The sequence below is a fragment of the Hylobates moloch genome, unplaced genomic scaffold (genome assembly GCF_009828535.3).
Source record: "Hylobates moloch isolate HMO894 unplaced genomic scaffold, HMol_V3 SCAFFOLD_20, whole genome shotgun sequence".
In the NCBI taxonomy this organism is placed as follows: domain Eukaryota; kingdom Metazoa; phylum Chordata; class Mammalia; order Primates; family Hylobatidae; genus Hylobates; species Hylobates moloch.
This window is the reverse complement of record NW_026652295.1, coordinates 40,699,031-40,718,096: the sequence shown is the minus strand read 5'-3', so window position 1 is coordinate 40,718,096 and position 19,066 is coordinate 40,699,031. Positions and strand designations below refer to the sequence as shown.

General features: G+C 47.5%; 1 protein-coding gene across 10 annotated transcripts in view; it reads left to right on the top strand.

Moving 5' to 3' along the window:
* TRERF1 (transcriptional regulating factor 1) overlaps nucleotides 1-19,066 on the top strand; it is a 325,893-nt gene that overhangs the window by 204,611 nt on the left and 102,216 nt on the right. The window contains exons 1-2 of one of the 10 annotated variants that reach the window (XM_058432367.1): nucleotides 8,409-8,450; nucleotides 8,572-8,664. The exons of the other annotated variants lie outside the window; for them this stretch is intronic. The gene's annotated coding sequence lies outside the window, so the exon portion shown is untranslated. Of the gene's footprint in view, nucleotides 1-8,408; nucleotides 8,451-8,571; nucleotides 8,665-19,066 lie in introns of those variants that run through there. 10 annotated transcript variants of the gene reach the window in all.

Genomic DNA, 19,066 nt, shown 5'->3' with positions numbered 1-19,066 from the left:
ATAGTGTGGACAGCTGAAGTTAGATTTGATGCCCATCTTTCTATTCCAGTGTAACTCACATTTGTGAACGTCACTATTGGCAAGGTTCCTATTTACTCAAGCCAAAGACGTGTGGATAGGTGTGCCATTTAGAAACACTTTCAGTAATAACTATACATTCACCTTTGATTTTTGAGAAAAATCAGATACCTGTTATGTTCTTCCTGCCTGGAAAATGCTCCGCGTTCAGTATTACTTCTCAGGTTTTACCTCCGCTCCCTCTGGGAAGCTCTGCAGACTTTGTCCAGCTCTGTTGCTCCTTGTGCTGAAGTTCTGTGTTCCACAGTTAGCTCTTCACCATACCTGGTGGTTCGCGAATTGGTTTATTTGTGGGGGTTTTATCTCCTTGATCATTTGGTTCACTCTTTGAGGTCAGGGCTTGGTCTTACCGCTTTTCTTTTGTTTTTAGTCCTCCACAGCACATACTGCCATGTGAAGGAGAAGCGGTGATCAGTTGGTATTTGCCTCGGTGGCTGGGGCTGTTGCTGTCCTGAGGTCTCCCACGTGACCAGCGTTTATACATGGTTTTGCAGTTGTTCCATTACTGATCTACATTCTCTCAGTACAGTTCTTGGCACATATTATGAGGAAAGTAAATATGTGTTGAATAATTGAATGGTTCTCACCTCTACACCATCCTTGCCCGCATCTCCACTCCCTCTCCCCATCAACTGAACCATAAATTCTTGGAAGGCGTAGATTGTGTCTTATTGTGCTTTATGTTCTGAATCTTGCCTAACAAACTTTCTGCCACATAGTAAATGCTCAGTAAATCCTTGTTCAATGAACAGATTATGTGGGTGGAGTACTCTCTTAGAGCCTGCCTTTGGGAGAGGTGGGTGGGAACTGAAGCTCTAAGAGGGAAGAGGGAGATGGAGAATGAATGGAGATGGCTTCAAGAGCTGAGTGTGCCAACCCCTCCAGCTTCTTCTGATTTCCAAGTTTGTTACAGATAAGGTGCTTATTTCTCCAAGAGGGATACATGGGGTCCTCTCCCATCTGGACAGCTGATAAGCTCATGTCTGTGAAACAGTGGAATAAAGGATAGTGGCTGTGATTCTAGGTTTTATTTTAAGAACAGCAATAAAGCATTTTATTCTACCTGAGGCCCTTTGGAAACCTCCATGGTTGAGATGAGAGGATACAAGCCAGGAGGACAGTAGGAAGGACACAGTAGTCACCTCCCTGGGCTGACCATTTCTTCCTTTCCATTGGCCCCAGGGGTGCTAACGAGCATTGACAGTTCCACAAAGGATGGGAGAAAGAGCACCCAGTTATCAGGCAACTTCTTAGCATCCCTGAGGATGGTATGGCTGGGTCGACCAACTCTTCCTGGTTTGCTTGGGACTGTCCTGGTTTTAGTATGAAAGTCCTGAGTTCTAGGATGATTGGTCTCTTTAGATGCCACTTGCTTTCTTTTCTGTGCCCTGCAAAGCCATCTTTTGAAATTCCTTTTCCCTTTGCAGTGTCTTTGACTTGGCCTCTTTCCTCCTCTTTCTGCCTTCTCCACTGCTTCTACCTGAGCTTTGCTTGCGTTTCTAATAGAGGTCTTTCTAGAGCATTGCTCTGGATCGCTGTGGATTGACCAGAGTTCTTGGAGCTGGACATAGACGCACGTGCTTCTCTTCCTCTCTGGCTCTGGTTGGCTCCTGAAATCAACTGAGATGTGAAAACTTCTGTCACAGAGAGTTAGAATTCATCTGCCTTCAGGGGGAGTCGGCCCCCTGTGCAGGAGGCTGTTTGTGCACACATGGTGCTCAGTAAGTGGGCAACCGATTAACTGGTCAAAGCAGCACCCCCTGCCTGGAAGGCAGGGGCAGAGGAATCGGCAGTGGCTGGGGTGGCTCTGCCCACAGTCCTGAGGAGACAGGTGCTGAGGTCCACCTCCTGTCACCAGCCTCAGCACCCTGGTCTGCTGCTGGCTCAGCCTGAGAATGAGCCCGCCCTCTTCCTCGCAGCCTTCTTGCCCACACTTACCTCATTTTTCTTAGAACTCTCATTACACGTATAGTAAGCACTGTGCCATTAAGGGAGTGCAATTGTTTTCTTCCTTGTTTCTTGTGTGTTAGTCCTTCTCTGAAGGCTGACTTTATCTTTTGTTTCCTTTTTTTCCGCCTCATAGCACCTGCCCGTGCTGGGCCCAGAGTTGGCCCTCACTGGATGCATATTGTTGATTAATGGCACCTCGGTGATTTACGGGTGACAGGGGATGTATAAGTCACTGGGCTGGTTTCCTATGGGCACCTGTATACAGAATATGCTGTCAGAATGCAGAAGGAGGGCAGGAATCAAGACGATGCCCCAAGCCAGGCCCAGGATCTTGGGTGGAATTCAGTTATCCTGACTTCCAGTTTAATACTGGCATGGGAGAATAAGGCTTTTTATGCAAAGTGGATTTTTAGTTGCAAAAGACTGCACTTTATGTATTAGTTTAGCTTTACATTTTCTGGAACATTCTAATATAATTTAAAAACAATCACAGAGGATTAAATAATTCCAAGACTGCTCTGGAGAGGCAGTGAAATAGCTTTTGGTTTTTAGAGTTTTCCTTTTTTGGAGGAGTTCTGAAGGAGGTGCTGCTGAGTCCTAGGTGTAAACCTCATTCTGTTATTTCTCTCAGCATTGCCGGTCTGTGAGTGAAGAAGCTGCACCAGCCCGCTGTCGGGAAGGTGGGTAAGCTGTCACTGGGCCTCACCTCTTGCTCGGGTCCTCTGTAACCAATGTATGCTTCTCCCGTGTGTGTGTGTGTGTGTGTGTGTGTGTGCACAAATGTGTTTGCTTTCCAATGTGATTGCTTTACAAACTTATAGGAATCATACATGGTCTTTGTAAAACATTTAGAAAGAAGTTAAAATTGTCTTTGCTCCTGCCTTTTAGGAAGAACCACAATGAACGTTTTCATGTGTAGCTTTCTAGACGCTTTTTCTGTCCACTCACACATGCTCAGACACACAGTAATGCATTGACACAGATGAAATCATTATATATGGAATTTAGAGGCAGGCTTGCCTTCTTTTGCCTAACAGTATATTATGGACATTTTCTCCGTGATAATATAGGTTCACTTGCTCACTCATTCAGCAAATACCACACGCTTACCACGTGTCCAGCACTGTCCTGGGTGCTGAAGATATAGCAAGGAACGAAACAGAGAAGATTCCTTGCCCTCATGGAACCTGTAATCTAGTTGGGCTAGACATGCGGTAACAAATAAGTACAATACGTAGAAGGTTAGAAGGTAATAAGTGCTGTGGGAAAAAAATGAGACAAGGAAGGTAGGTAGAGTGCACTTTGCAGTTTTCATCCAGGTGGTCAGGTGAAGTGGCGGCCTTTGAGCAAGCATCTGGTGGGGGGCTGTGACATTTAGCAAGCAGCGTGTCCTGCCAAGGTGACTGGGTTGGTCTCCAGTTGGGGCTGGAGGAGATATCCTAGCAGAGCCTTAGTAGCACTGGGCAGGAACCGCCCAGATGCCTTGTGGTAGAAAAGATGGCCCAGGATTGAGCACTCAAGCATTTTCCTGTGTTAGTCATTAACAATAATGACCACCATTTATATACCCTATTACAGTTTCCAAAGCAGCTTTTTACTTATCCTCCTGACCCCGTTGCTTACTAGCTACACGGTTTTGGGTAAATAACTCATCTTCTCTGGGCCTCAGTTTCCTCATTTACAAAATAATAGGATTTTTGTACAGCTGAAATGAGTTAATGGAAGCGATATGCATAGAGCAGTGTTGGTCAGAGCTCAGAAAGTTCAGCTGTTATTATGACTGCCTTTCCGTTACTACTGGCACCCGACCTGCGAAGAGGACATTCTGCTCAGTTTAGAGATGAGGAAGCTGAGGCTTGGGGAGTTTAACAGCACTAGTTAACAAGTCTGGAACAATAGTGGGGGCATGGAGCAGGGTCTCCAGTCTGGCCTTGAGACTCCAAGCAGTTCGGTCCTTGGGAGAAACTGCCTTTCTCTAGGTGAACACAGCTCCTTCTCCTTCAAGTGGGATGCCCAGGAAGAGTCGGCCTCCAATTCCATGCAGTGCCTTCCTGCCTGCTCTGTCGGCCTGGGACCAAGGGACGGTTGGGGCAGGAATAAGGAAGGATATGGCTGAAGCTTCCACAGGGAAGAACTGAGGCTCAGCAGCTCTGCTGGCATCCCCACGCGGTCAGTTATGCGTCAGTCCGTCTTCCTCCCCCTACCCTCTTAGCACTGTAGGTGCCAGCTTATAAAGATCCTGCTTACAGGCTCAGAGAAGAACAAGACAATTCCTGACTTTTCTAGTTTTACATTTCTGACTTTGAGAAATACCCCTGTCCTCATGTCTGTAGTAGATTGTTGAAAAACAGCACCACCACAAACACACACAACCAAACCCCATACCCGTTATCACTTGCCTCCTTCCAGAAGTTCTCTTGGCTGCAGCCTCACAGCTCACCCGGGCTCGTACACATAGGCTCTGTCCTTAGGATAACACACTTCAAAGGACCTGTGACCTGAAGGGGGTTGGGAGGACCAGTGTCTAGAGTCAGTTCTCCTCCGAGGTCAGCAGGCTCCCCCTACAACCTCATAGAGCAGCGCGACACCAGGTATACCTTTTGTGTAGTTCTCTGAAATGGATCTCAGAGTGCATGTCACCGTGGAAACCATCTTATAAATGGTGGCTACATAGAGTTAAAATAGCACTGTTAGTTTTATGCGGCAGGTACATTATGAGTTCAGAAGGCTTTTGTGGGCTGACCTGGGAGTCTAACCCTCATTTTAAATATGGTTTCTTGTGGCTACATGCTGTCAGCATTTTAAAGAAATTACTTTTAAGCAAACCTTTAGAGCGAGTTGTTTGTAACTGGGAAATTGGCAGTCTGTAATTTATATTATGTTTTCTTACCATCTTGTGGATTTCTCATATCCCAGGACTCTCCAGATGGAGTGTAAGCTCCTGGGAGGCCCAGTGACAGATGGATGGAGTTGTGGCTCAACAGTAACAGGCTCAGAAATGGCGTCAGGGTGTTGATAGGCGTCAGTGTGGGGTGGGGCAGCCAGATACTATAGCAGAGTAGAGAATCCACCAGGAACAAGGTGACTGGTGTGGGAGCCATGTCTGAGTACCTGGCCCCAGAGAGGCCTTGAGGGGGTCATTAGATTAGGATGGCACGCCAACTTTAAACCAAATCATGTGAGTAACAGTTGGAGAAACTGGGCCTAGAAAAGAGAAGACTTAGGAGCAATTTAATAAGTGTGCTTCGTCACTTGAGGGACCACCATGTGGTTTCCAAAAAAGAGACTGACAAGAGAGACATGTTAGTAATTTCAAGGAAAGGGTTTTACAGCCAAGACTGTTGAAGACAGGAAGAACTGCTTTATGAGATAGTGAGTCCCCCATCATTAGAGGTATGCAAGGAGAGCTGGCTAGCCACTTGTGGAGAACACTGTAGAAGGGATTTAAGCACTCTGTGGATGATTAGACTAGATTCTGACAGCATTTTCTCTTTTTTTTGTTGAGCCTGGAGCTTCTGTGATTCTCAGGCATAGATAGAAAATAGATTTAATTTCCCAGGCCTCCTGTTCAGGGTGATTAATAGTGACTGCCTGGAACAGAGGTGAGAAGGATGCGGGACTCTTGGGTCTACTAGCGATGTCTGCCATGAGTAGGGGCTGGAGTTGCAGGATACCCAGTATTTGCCATCTCCTTTACAGTGGAGATTGTCCAGTGGTGACCTTTGACCCCAGGTCAAGCCAAAGTATAGGGTGACCAACCACCCTAGTTTGCCTAGGGCTGAGGGAGTTCCTGGGACATGGTCTTTCAACTTTAAAACCAAGACAATCCCAGGAAAGCTAGGATGAACTGAACGCCCTAAGCGGAAGGGACAGTTATGAGCAACTGTGTGTGTTGGGCTTTCATTTCTGCTCAGGACAGTGGGAATCTTTACCTCCTCAGAGCACTGGCATGGGCCTCTGCCCTCAGGGGGAGCCCAGTAGACACATGCAGAATAAATGAGTTGGATGCAGTTCCTGGAAAATGGTTGCAGTATCCTTGCAATTAATTAATTTGTTTAATTAATTAAAATGATTTCACTAATTATATGTACAGGAGATTGCACATTTCATTAAGCCGAGCAGATGGCTTTACTAATAATTACCAAAGCCTGGGATTGCGGGAGGGGAATGTCTATGTATGACTTGATATTGAACATTCATTATGCCATCCTTCTTACAAAGAAAGTTGAGACTCCTACCCCATCACATCCAACATGAACTGATGGAGGAATGTTTAGTGTTCTTGTAGTAGTGCCAGTGGATTGTGGTAACTTGCCCTTTGTGACTGCTGGGCATTTTTTTTCGTGAAACAACTGGCAAGTAAAGGCTGTGGGCTCCATGGCTTTGGAAGAGGGAGCCATGCTAGGGGTAGACCTGGGGCCTTGGCATCATTCAGACCTTTGCTAACCCACTGAATTGTGATAGTAGGCCAAGTCTCCCAGAAAAAGAACAGGCACCCATCTCTGAGGGAAACGTACTTTTCTGGGTTGCACTGTCCAAAACCTTGCTCTACGCCTACTCCCTCCTGTTCCCGAGGCCTTAGACTCAGAGGCAGACCCATGGGCAGACCCTCGGCAGAATGAAAATCCTTAGCAGACATACACACAGACCACCCAGTGCCTGTACTTAGGTGTGATTCAGCTGTCACAGAGTTGAATATGATTCTTGAGTGTTTTCACTATGGTGATAAGAATGATGCTTATTGATATTTGGCCAGTACTGAGCATCTTGTTTGGGCCAGAAACTTCCTACAGTTATTTGTAATCCTTGAAACACCCCTGCAGGGCAGGTATTAATCTACAGATGAGATGGCCGAGGCTTGGAAGAGTTAAGTAATATGCTTAACATCACACAGAGCGGAGTTCAAACCTAGAGCTTTCTGTCTGTCAGTCCCCTTCTTTCTTCTACTCCTTGCTCTGCTGGTAAATGATTTGAGGTCGTGAAAACCCTGCACCCAAATCTGGAAGGATGTGGGGGGAATCCAGGCTGTGTTCTCCACTGTACACGGGGGACTATTTTGGAACCCAGGCAGAAAAGCTGGGCCCTTGGCCCCTTAGAACTGGCAAGGTCCTTGGAGTAACTAGTTCTAAACAATTTCCCAGCACCCATAGGCATGAAGATTACCCCTTAAAATCCAATCAGCTAGGGGTGTTATGGAGGAAGGAGGTACTGATCAGAGAAAGTTCTAGAGAGAAATTGATCATTTTAGGAGAATCCTCTGAGAATGTTAATTTACTGCGATCTGAGAAGAGTTTTCTTTTTTGCCGCTAGGTGCGGTGGCACACATCTGTAGTCCCAGCTACTCAGGAGGCTGAGGTGGGAGGATCGCTTGAGCCTAGGAGTTCGAAGTTGCAGTGACCTATGATTGCACCACTGCACTCCAGCCTGGGTGACAGAGCAAGACTCTGTCTCAAAATAAATAAATAAAATAAAATGAGGAGGGTTTTTTTGCCCATATTTATCACTCAGGAAAGGTAACCTTTCTGAAGCTTCTTATGTGGTGTGTGAAGAAGAAACAAAGCTAATACAGGGGGAAAATGCTACTTGTAAAAGAATAAATAGATTAATCTATGGGCTGATAAGTAGACATTGAACATGGCAGCAATATTCATGTTTTGACAAATTGCACATTGCCACCAGAAAGAACCCTCAACCGTCTGTGGATGGGCCTGGTGAACCCTCATCCCTCTCTCTGCCTGCCCTCCCTCCAAGATAGTCTTGGGGGTACTTACGCATCCCTGAAAGCTGTCACTCCACACTCCTTATGAGCTAGAGCAGGAATGGGGTGGTGTGTCTGAGTCACAAAAAAAATGTGAATCATTCTTGAAATGAGGGAGCCCTGAAAATATGAGTAATTTCTGTAGCATGTACAGGTAAGAAATGGCTGTTCGGTTGTGACTGGCAACTGCTATGCAATTTCTGATTTTGACTTGATTGCTGTTGTTTTGAGGATAGGACAAGACTTGGCCCTTGGGTGGGTGCAGGGTGGAAGGACATGGTGCCATTTGGACACAGTTCTTGCCTTTGAGCACTTCACACCCTAAAAGAGGTCAAGACATGTTGATGGTTGCAGAAAACACGTTGGTTTGAATATATATTAAGTAGTAAACTGAAAGATAGAAATCTTAAACTTATTCAGCATTAAAATAGATTTTTCTTAATCACATATCTGATTAAATTCTGGTGGCTCCGGGGCTCAGCCACAGGTAGTGTCCAGATTCTCTCAGTCTACCTAGGAAAGAGCACTGGGCTAATTCATAGATTGTGTTTCTGTTTACACGTCTGTTCTCAGGAGGAGCTACTTCTTCAGGGCCTGTTGTCTTTGTTGATCTGTCAGTCTGCATGGGTTTGGCTGAGGCTTGATACCTGCAATGAAATTCAAGGTTTGTTAAATAGAAACATAAACACACTTGTGAAATATCCTTATGTGCTTTTATTAGCTCGTAAAAGTAATCCAAGAAGTAAAGAAACAACATAATAGAATTTGCTTATTGTTTTTTGCAGCTTTGGGTACAATTCGTAGCTATCGAGTTTCCTGGGCTCAGAAGAAGTTGCTGCCTGAGGACTGATTGGACATTAAGACTTGATGTTTCAAAAGTGGGTTGGTTTTCCGATCCTCCTATTATATTGTGAGTTGGGGATGGAGATGAATAGGAAAAGATATGAAGGAAAAAAGGAGCAGAGGGTGGTACAAAAACTGATGGAAACAGTAAATAGGCAAGGAGGTGAAGCAGATGGAAGGAGAGACGTGGAGGACAGGAGAGACCATAGGCATGCTTTTGGCTGTAAGTAGCAGAAAAACAAAGGAATGGTTATGGAGAAACACATTTTCTCATAAACCAGAACTTTGGATAGAGGCAATGGTTATCTGGTATTGACCTGCAGTTCAGCAGTGACCTCAAGGATAGATAAGAGTTTTCAGTCTTTCCGCTTTGCCCTTCTTCGTGTTTTGGCTTTTCGGCCGAGTGCTGCTGCTTTCGTCAGTCCTGGCAGTAGCATGTGTTCACCCCTAGTTGCAAGAAAGGCTGGGAAAAAGATGATTTAGCTTTTCCAGCCTCTGTAGTAGAGGTGGGCAGGAGAGGTTAGGGATTACTGGTGGGTTAGTCAGCCAACTGTCTGGCACAGACCAGTTGTGAAAAAAATACAAAGATAAACAAATATACATTGAGTCACCACCACAAAAAGCTCACGTTCCTGAGAAGTTCCTGAGTGTGGGCAGTGCAGACAGTCCCATGTGGGAACCCTGGTATCATGGTGCAGAAGGACCTCTGGTAGGTCCCATTCTAGCCACACGGTTGATTACTACCAAGATCTGGATGCAGGATGGCAGGCTGGGTGCAGGGAGAGCCGTCATAAATCCTGAAGGACTCCTAGGAATGGTGTGTGAGGAAGGGAGGTGGCAGAAGGAGCACCACGTGAGTCTACCTTTGATCTGGTTTCCAGCTCATAATTCTCAGAAGTAACACTGCTGCTTTCCAGAGGTGAACAGGAGACTGCTTGTTAATTTCTTTAAAAATTCCATTCTAATGAGCATATGCATTTAATTTAGTACTCACTTTCTGGTAGTAGTTCTTAGAGCCTGACACTTCTTTAGCACCATTTTGAATTTCATACCTCTGTGCACATGCGTGTGTGTGCGGGCGTGCATCCCCTACCCACGTCCCGTGACCCAGGTCTCCTTTTCTTCTCTCTGCCTTAGAATCCCAGTCTTGTTCAGAACACTGGTTGCCCGTTTCCCTAGCCCCAAGTTTCTTCCTTCCCTCTCTCCTGTGCCCGAGCCATATGGCGACCCTCCTTTCCCCACGGTGCCCAGCAGAGGCCAGCTCTGCCACGTGGCTAGTGCTGCTTTTGGTCATTTGGTATTGTTTTGGGTCCTGCCACTGCCTCGCAGCAGTGAGCCAGGTGCCTTTGATCAGAAAATGTAAGCCAGCTGATTTCAATGTAACTCCTCTGGAGCAGGACTTCCTAGACCTTCACGTGCCCACAATCACCTGGGGGCTCTTGTTAAAATCCAGACTCTGTTTCAGGAGGTCCAGGGTAGGGCCTCAGACTCTGCATCCCAAACATGCACCTAGGTGCTGCTGCTGCTGCTGCTGGTCCAAGTAGCAAGGGTCTCAACCTTCAACCCTGGGAACTTTTAATAAATATCAATGTTTGGACCTTTCCTAGATCGGTTGCCTCAGAATCTCTGGTTGATGGGGCCTGGGCATCAGCCTGTGAAATCTCCTCGGGAGGTTTTCATATGCCAAGGTTGAGAACCATTGATCTGCCGCTTTCCCACCTCCATGCCTTTGCTTATGCTATCCCTCCTGCTTAAGCTCCTCCCCTGCTTCCCCATTAGAAGGCTGTGTGTCCTTCAAGGCTCTGCTCAGAGGCCGTGTCTCCTTGAAGCCATCTTGATGCCCACTGTTGTATCACTCCCCCTCCACTGAGCTCTCACGTTACGCGTGCCTGTCTGTGGCTCATTTTGCCTCTGGATAGTGGTTTGAGCATGGCTTCCTCTCCCAGTAGACTTGGTGGGCCTTGGGATGGGGATCATACCTGCTCATCTGCAGGCGGGGACTTGATAAATAGGAGCAGAGCAGATTGTTCCTGAACCCAGAGAAAAATCGCAGGGGCCGCAGACCTGCTCCGGCTAATCTCCTTGAGGATCAGGAGCGGTATTAGAACTTGAGCCCGGCTTTTCCAAGAGTAAAAGGCCAAGTGGAAAGAGATGCTTCAGCTGTTGAAGAAGATGGAGGGTGTTACAGTTCCTGCTCCCTGGCCCTCGGGCTGCACACAGCTGGTCCAGCCCCACTCTGTGAGGGGTCTTCTGGCCCCTACCCATTGCCCTTCCCTGACCAGCTGCCTCCGTGCTGGGTCTTGGGTAGTGTCCAGGATGTGTCCAGCTCCTTCGTGCTCCCACTGCCACCAAGGAGCTCAGGGTGCCCATGGACATGCCTCAGTGACCAGAGTCTCTCTGCATCTTCCTACCTCCTTTCTTCCCACCCCATTCCAAATGCCCACCCTTCTGCACGCACCCCCTACCCCCCGCAGCTCCTATCATGAGCTGCTCTCTCCGGTGCTTGCTAGAGCCAAGGCTCCATTGAGCCGGAGCCACGATCACCCCATCCTCCGCCGCAGCCCCAGTGCCCTCACACAGCCTACACATGGCAGGAGCTTAATAAATACGAGCTGAACAAACACTAAGCAGCAGCCGTGAGACAGGCCCGTGAGGCTTCACCAAGCTCCCTGACGTGTTAGTGGCAGAACTAGAATTTGACCCATGGCTGCTGAGTCCCCAGTCCCAGGTGCTGTGAGTTTTCCTTGAGCCACCGTTTCCTTACTTAGTTCATGCTCCTCCGCCAAGTTGGGAGGTGAGTGGTCTGATAGGACGAATCTACATTTGCTGGTTAAGTTCTGTGTAGAGCTTAGAGTGGGGAAAAAGGGATGATCCCTCTCTTGGGACAAATAATCTCTTAAGATTATTTAAGCAGGGGATGATAGCTTGTTTACTCCGGTGCATCTTCAGTAGGTGAAATAAGGCAGTCTGCAGAAGACATACCTCCTGACCAAGGTGGGGAGGTAGAAATGGGCATTTATGGCTCCTGACTGTATGACGATCTCAGAGGCTGTAAAGTTGGAGTAGCAAGAAGCTCCTCCAGGGAACCTCTCAAGACCCAGGGGATGAGGCGTGATGGTCGGGGATGGTGGTGCATGGCAGGTTAGTGGGGCAGTGCAGAAAGGACAAGAAAGAAGAACGGGTGCTCCTGGATCCTGCTTCTTTCTTCATCATCAACTTCCCTCTCATGTGTTCTTCCATTCATTCATCCATTCATTCCGCATTCATTCATTTCATAAATGTTTATTGCATTCTGACCCTGCTAGTGCCTGGGGATACTGCAGCACAAAACAGGCCCTCGTGGGGATTAGGCCTGCACTGTCCCATGTGGTAGCCACATGTGGCTATTTAAATTTAAATTCACTACAATGAAATACAACTTGAAATTCAGTTTCTCAGTCACACCAGCCAGACTGCAAGTGCTCAACAGCAGCAAGTGGCTGGTGGCTACCAAGTTGAACAGCACAAATGTAAAATATCCCCATTGTTGTGGAAAGTTCTGCTGGTCAGCACTGGCTTAGAGTCTTGCCAGGGAAAGAAGCATTTATTACATAAACAGGCAAGCAAATAATGTCAAGCCATGGGAAGCAACAGGAAGACGGAGTAGAGGAAGTTATGTCAGCATGTAATGGAAGCTAGACCTTGTTTTGGGGAGTCAGAGAATGTGTCCCTGAGGAAGGGATGATTGAGCTAGAGTTGGACCAGGTGCTGACCAGGTTGGCAGGACAGTTGAGGAGGAGGGTAGAAGAGAGAGAATCCCAAAGTTAATGCACGTGAATAAGTGCCTAGACTTGGTGCATCAGTGGCATTCAATCAATGGTATGCCCCATCTGCACTCACGTTGACTAATCCAGAACCATGTGGAAGCACAGGCCCTGGCTAACCCTGCCAAGCACAGACACTAGATGCAATTGGCCTGGGTTCAAAACCAGCTTCTTAAACCTTTAGTGCCTCAGTTTCCTCATCTGTAAAATGGGCACTGAAATATGTCCATGGCAGAATTGTCTTGTGGCGTTACTAAATGAGTTGATATATGTAAGGTACCTAGGAGTGCCTGGTGCACTGCGAGTACTAGTAAGCGTGGTTGACTGCTGCTATTACCGTTGCTGTGCCCCTGCCTTGTCAGCAGAGGGGATGCCCTACCTCGAGCTATTGGTAGAATTAAGGAATACCTCATGCTAGCCCCCAGCATCTGGGAGCAAGGCTTTCAGGCTCTTGGCTCTCACTGCCAGGTGAGCCAAGAGTTCTGGCTTGCTGGTATCCCCTTCCCACTCTGCCCAGTTCCTTTTTCTCTGCTTTACTCTCCATGGCTGATCTCATAAATACTTAGTTTTGCTGTGCAGAAGGCACACCACTTGAAGCCACTTCTGTGGCCTGTGTGCCACGTAGCCTGATAACAACACAGCAAGGTCATTTCTAGGACTAATATGCCAATTCATGTTGTTATGGGTGTTAGGACTCTAGAGATGGAAGGGACCATCTGGGCCAGCTCCCATCACCTCACCAAAGATGAAGCTGAGTGAGCCAGGAGGGACCATCAGGCTGGAACCCCAGGGCTGATTCCTGTCCCTGGTGCCTCACTCAAGCACACGTGGGGCTCCTTGGTGCTCTGCCACTCACTCAGAGCTTTGAAACATCAGAGGGAACATCCTGCCTTCCCTGTTTCACCTTTGTGGCTCCTGGGCATGTGGCTGTGACCTTCCTTGCCTGGGTGGGGCCTTGGAGTTTAATTCTCTTACCCATGAGGGAGTTGGGGCCATAAGCAGAGCCATGCCATGTTCCACTCGGCCCCTCTCACAGGTCCACCCCGTTCCCTGCTCAGAACCAGCTGTTTTCATCACAAAGTAACCACTCTAAGGGACAGGCCTAGATAGAGGATTTGCTGTGTAGAATTAGTCCTAGAGACACTTTTTTTGCTGACCAAATCAAAATATCACTACGACTTGGCCCTTACAAGCAATTCTTTCTTGTAATGAGATTTGATCGATGACATTGGCCTGTGTAATACTGTTAGGTAATACAATTGTTGAGACTGTTAGAGTTGGGACTTCAGTTGCTTTACAACTTTGGAACAGGGTAGTAATGGTGGAAGTTGTTGCAGAGCCTGAGATATCAGTTGTTCTGGAAGGAGGAGTGTCTCAGTGGCTGCTACAGGCAGATCTCCTGGGGTTCCTGTCTTAAGCTTTCCATAACCCTGACACAACTCAGCTACCATCAGATCACTGGGTGCCAGGTCCCACTTGCCTTCCCAAAGTTTTCTTTGTTTTATTTTTAGATTTCTATATTTATCCCACCAGGGTGGCTTATGTATAAGATACTCAAAAACACACACACATATATATATTCATGTGTATGTGCATGTGTATATGTACATATACATATATGTGTACATACGTGTGTGTGTGTGTGTGTGTATATATGTAGTGTATGTATGTGGTCTTTTTTTTCCTAGTGGCCTCAGCTGAAAGCTCACCTAGGACTACCAGTCTAAGAGAAAAAATATCTTTGCTGCATCCTTGAAATTTTCCATTTCTTGATGACCAGGAGGTGGTCGGATGTGGCCGTTGGGATTCGTCACTGCCCTGGGCCTCAGTGTCTTTGTATCCGTTGGTGGAGTCTGTGGGGCAATTTCCTCTTCAAGTTAAGTAAGCACTCGAGGGGCCCATGTGGCCCTCGGAGGCTCCTGTATTTTCCTCCCATGGAGGCTGAAGTTAGTCATGGGACCCCTTTTGGATCTTACAGTTATTTTCCACCCCTATGCCTGTTGGAATGGGGGGCAGTCCCTTTACCTGCCAGTGGTGGGAACCTTGCATCCTTGTCCAGAGACCAGAGGTCAGTTCTCAGGCCAAGCCCAAGCCTGTCTCCAGCTGCACAGGGTGCAGGGCAGCCTCTGACTGATGTGGCCACCGCAGGTTTGTGTCAGGTGCAGTGAGCAGCCACAGGGAAGAGGTCCAGTGAGTCAGGTGCCTGATAGGACAACATTCCAGGTCCTTTGGATAACAAAGGGAAACATCCCCTGGGATGTCCGACTCATGTCTCATGAAGAGGCTTGTAACTTACTCTTTCAAGTAAGCTCTTAAGCATTGAGAACAGTTGTGAGCGCCCTAAAACATCATTTGACCCAAGCTCTCCAATTTATTTGAAATCCCAGAAAAGCGAAAGTGATTCATATGAAATTAGCTTCTGAAAATTGAGATACATTTTCGTTTACTGATTATTTTAATCAGGAACCATCTCAGTTAACACCAACCAGCCAACGATTCATCTCTATTAAGGAACAAGACCTTAACCGATGAGTGTGTGCTTTTGCACTGAGCTATTGAATGCTGGCTCATTCTGCTGACTCACACACTCAACTTCTGTATTAACCTCCAACTCATCACTTAGTAGGCTCTTCTTATGGGTAAAGATTGGTTCTTTTACCTTCCAGCAGTCCCTGGAATAGTATAGGAGTTCCTATATAATTTTTTGGGAAAATGACCCATAAAAGTAGGCCAGTTTCCTCTCCTTTCCTCTCAGCTCAGAAGGGCGTGGCATTTTTGTTCTGTAGAAGACCCTCCTCCGTAGAAAACCCTGCTCATACCCAGCTGGAAACATTGGCCCTTTGTCACCTCGATCTTAATGGCCAGAGTGCAGCCTGCTGGAATTCTTAGAAAAAGTAAGCACCATGACAGGAAAATACTGACTGTCCCAAAGAAACCAGTGGAAGAAGTCTTCTTTAAACAAGCCCTAAGTAACTGTGAGGGCCCTTTGAGCACATTTACAGAGGTGAAGGTTACAGTTGTGGGAAGAGAGTTCCTATTATAAAAAAGGAGCAAGGGCTATCTCCTTCCTTTAGAAGGGACCATCCCTTCCATCAAGGAATAGAGACCTGCTGCCCAAGGAAGCTGCTCCCCAGCCCCAGCCATGGGAGGCTGCTCTCCCTTTCATTGTTGCGTGCACCCCAGGGAGGTGAGTTGGCTTTGCCCCCAGCTCCATCTCCAAGAGAGCCTTGACTGTCCAAGGGACCCTTGTAATGGCTAGTCTGTTTTCTGAGTTGTTTTCTGTCTATAGGGATGTAAGGAAATGTTGGGGTGGGCACCGCGTCCTTGGGCTTGGCCCCGTCTGCTACATCTCACCTTGTGCCTCTCAGGGCCTCTTGTTTGCCAGGCTGTCACGGCTGGTTTAGAATGTTTCCCCGCTGAGTGTGGTGGCTTGCGCCTGTAATACCAGCACTTTGGGAGGCCGAGGTGGGCGGATCATGTGAGGTCAGCAATTCGAGACCAGCCTGGCCAACATGGCAAAACCCCATCTCTACTAAAAATACAAAAAGTAGCCTGGTGTGGTGGCACATGCCTGTAATCTCAGCTACTCAGGAGGCTGAGGCAGGGGAATCGCTTGAACCCGGAAGGCAGAGGTTGCAGTGAGCCGAGATCACACCACCGTACTCTAGCCTGGGCGACAGAGTAAGACTCCATCTCAAAAAGAAAAAAAGAATATTTCCTGATTTTTCAGGGCAAGAATGGCCAGTGACGCATATTTTACAAACTCCTCATTCCTAACTCTTTGGGGCAGAGCTCAAGGGAAAGGGAAGCTGGGGGTGGAGAGGCCAGCCATGTGGCCCGTGTGGGCCTGGGGTATGTGTGCCCCTGGCAGCGCTGCTAGGCCAGCTTCACCTGGAACTCAGTGGCGTGGAATGTCAGAGCTAGAAGGAACAGCACCCGGCACCCAGCCCTGTGGCTCACAGGGTGCCCTCCCCTGGCTAATTAATGTCTGATTCTGCCCCAGCTGCTGAATCCCAGCCTCTCCCCTGCTTAGGGATCTGCAACACCCAGTGGCCCTTCATTCTGCGGGATCTGTACCTCCGATCCCTCTGACTTAGTGGTTATCTGGTGGGCGATCCCCAGGGAGCAGGCTGATACTTGGGGTGACCTAGTTGCCAGTCAGTTAATCCCGAGCAGGAACCTCCACTCGCACATCTGCAAAGTGCAGGCAGGTGGAGGGAGGGAGAGTCTCTGCAGGTCTTAGTCTCCTGGCTTCTGACTTTCAGTTAGTCCCATCTCTAGCCTCATCTCAGTCCCCACCCTGCACTCCCCTCGCTTCCTTGCTGCTTCTCTCACTCTCTGGACTTCACCAAGCAGATCACATTCTTCTTATGCACATCCTTTTCTGTGAGTGTCCTGTCCTGCTGCCTCAGTTACCACTCCCGTCCATTTGTGGTCTCCCTATAATTTGTTGCTAATTGCCTCTTTCCTGTAAACCATCATTTTAGTGGAATCTGAGAAGGGAAAGGAGATAAAGACATGCTTTCAATCTACCGTCTTTGAATCAGAAGTCCTACAGCATACTTTGGAGGAGCTTTGTCGTATTCCATTCTATGCCTGTGCCTTCTATTTACCCAGTCTCCTATTTTGCACACTTAGATTGTTCCTCCCTACAGCTTCCCCGTTAAAAAAAACATTTGGTTAGGTGCAGTGGCTCACACCTGTAATCCCAGCACTTTGGGAGGCCGAGGGGGGTGGGTCTCTTGAGCCCAGGGGTTAGAGACCAGCCTGGCCAACATGGTGAAACCCCATTTCTACTAAAAATACAAAAATAAATAAATAAATTAGCTGGGCACCGTGGCATGCACCTGCAGTCCCAGCTACTCGGGAGGCTGAGGTGGGAGGATCACTTGAGCCCAGGAGGTTGAGGCTGCAGTGAGCCAAGATGATGCCACTGCACTCCAGCCTAGGCAAAGAATGAGACTCTGTCTCAAAAAAAAAAACAAAAAACAAAAAACAAAACCATGTTTGCATGAGTATCCTTGCAGCTAAATCTTTAGGCATATTCCTACAGGTGAATTTCTGTAAGAATTTCTGGGTCAAAGGATATGCCAAACTTTAAGATGTTTCTGGTACATATTGCTAAAATTCTCTTTATAAATATGATACTAATTTGCATTCCCATTAGCAATAAATGTGTCCACTTCTTTACACCTTTGTCAATACTGAATATCTTTGAACATATGTTTTTGTGTATATAATGCGAACATTCTGCAGACTTGACTCCGGGGTCAGAGGGCATGCATGTTGAAATTGTGATAGATACTGGTGAGTTTACTAGCTTTTTCCCCCTAGCCAGTGTATTAGCATCCATGTTTCCTCCACATTCTTGTCAACACTGCAGTATGATTTTAAATTCTTTTCCAATTTGACAGGCTATTTTAATCTGCATTTTATTGATGTCTCCTGAGGTTGACTATTTCTTGTGTGTTCATGCCATTTGTGTTTCTTCTCTTGTGGGTTGCCTATAACCCATTTTTTTCCTCATGTGGTTATTGTTTTCTTATTGATTTTAAAGCTGTCTTTACATATTAAGGATATTAATATGCAGAGGGAAATTTATTTTTTCATTATGTTGACATCGAATTTATTTACCCCTTTTTGTTTGTTCATACATAGAATCAATACTTTTCCCCCCGCCAAGACAGAGTCTTGCTCTGTCGCCCAGGCTGGAGTGCAGTGGCACAATCTCGGCTCACTGCAACCTCCACCTCCTGGGTTCAAGCAATTCTCCTGCCTCAGCCTCCCGAGTAGCTGGGATTACAGGCGCCCCCTACCATGTCCAGCTAATCTTTTTGCATTTTTAGTAGAGATGGGGTTTCACCATGTTGGCTAGGCTGGTCTCGAACTCCTGACCTCATGATCCGCCCACCTCAGCCTCCCAAACTGCTGGGATTACAGCCGTGAGCCACCACGCCCGGCCAAATCAATACATTTTCAATGGTAAAATGTCTCGGTCTTTTTCCTGTGTAGTGTGCCTCCAGAATTACCTGTTCCCGAACTTCCTTTATATCTATATATTCGCTGGGCCTGGGGGATGGGCTGGCTGCAAATGCATCTGTGACTGAGTTCCAGGTTGTGATCCTCAGTTCCTTCAGAAGACAGTGGACCGTTCTTCTGGAGGTTGCTTAGGCACGGTGGCAGCTGGAGGGTGGAAGATTGGTCCTGGGGAAGAGGCAGTCCCCACCTGAGCCTTCACATTATTGACCTGGGAGCTGCTGGCTGGAGCGTTCCAAGACCCACACTGAACTGGGGCGATTCAGAGGCAGAGAGTGAATGTCAGGAGGGGCATGATGGGGATGAGCATGGCTGTCATCTCAGCAAGCCCTCTACCCCACCTGGCCACTGACATCTGGCCTCAGGGAGCAGTGTTGGCCACTAGGGCCATGGGAACCAAGCTGGTGTCAAGAGGAGGGGCTATTCCTGCCCAAGTCCATTCTCACCGATTGAGCCTAAGTGGGAGTGAGGACAAGACAAGTTGGACCAACTGACTTGATTCAATGCTTTATCCAAGCCAGCACTGAGTCAAGTCAGGTGGTCCAACTCGTCTTGTCCTCGCTGTGATAACAGCACGGAATAGCCTCAAATGACACAG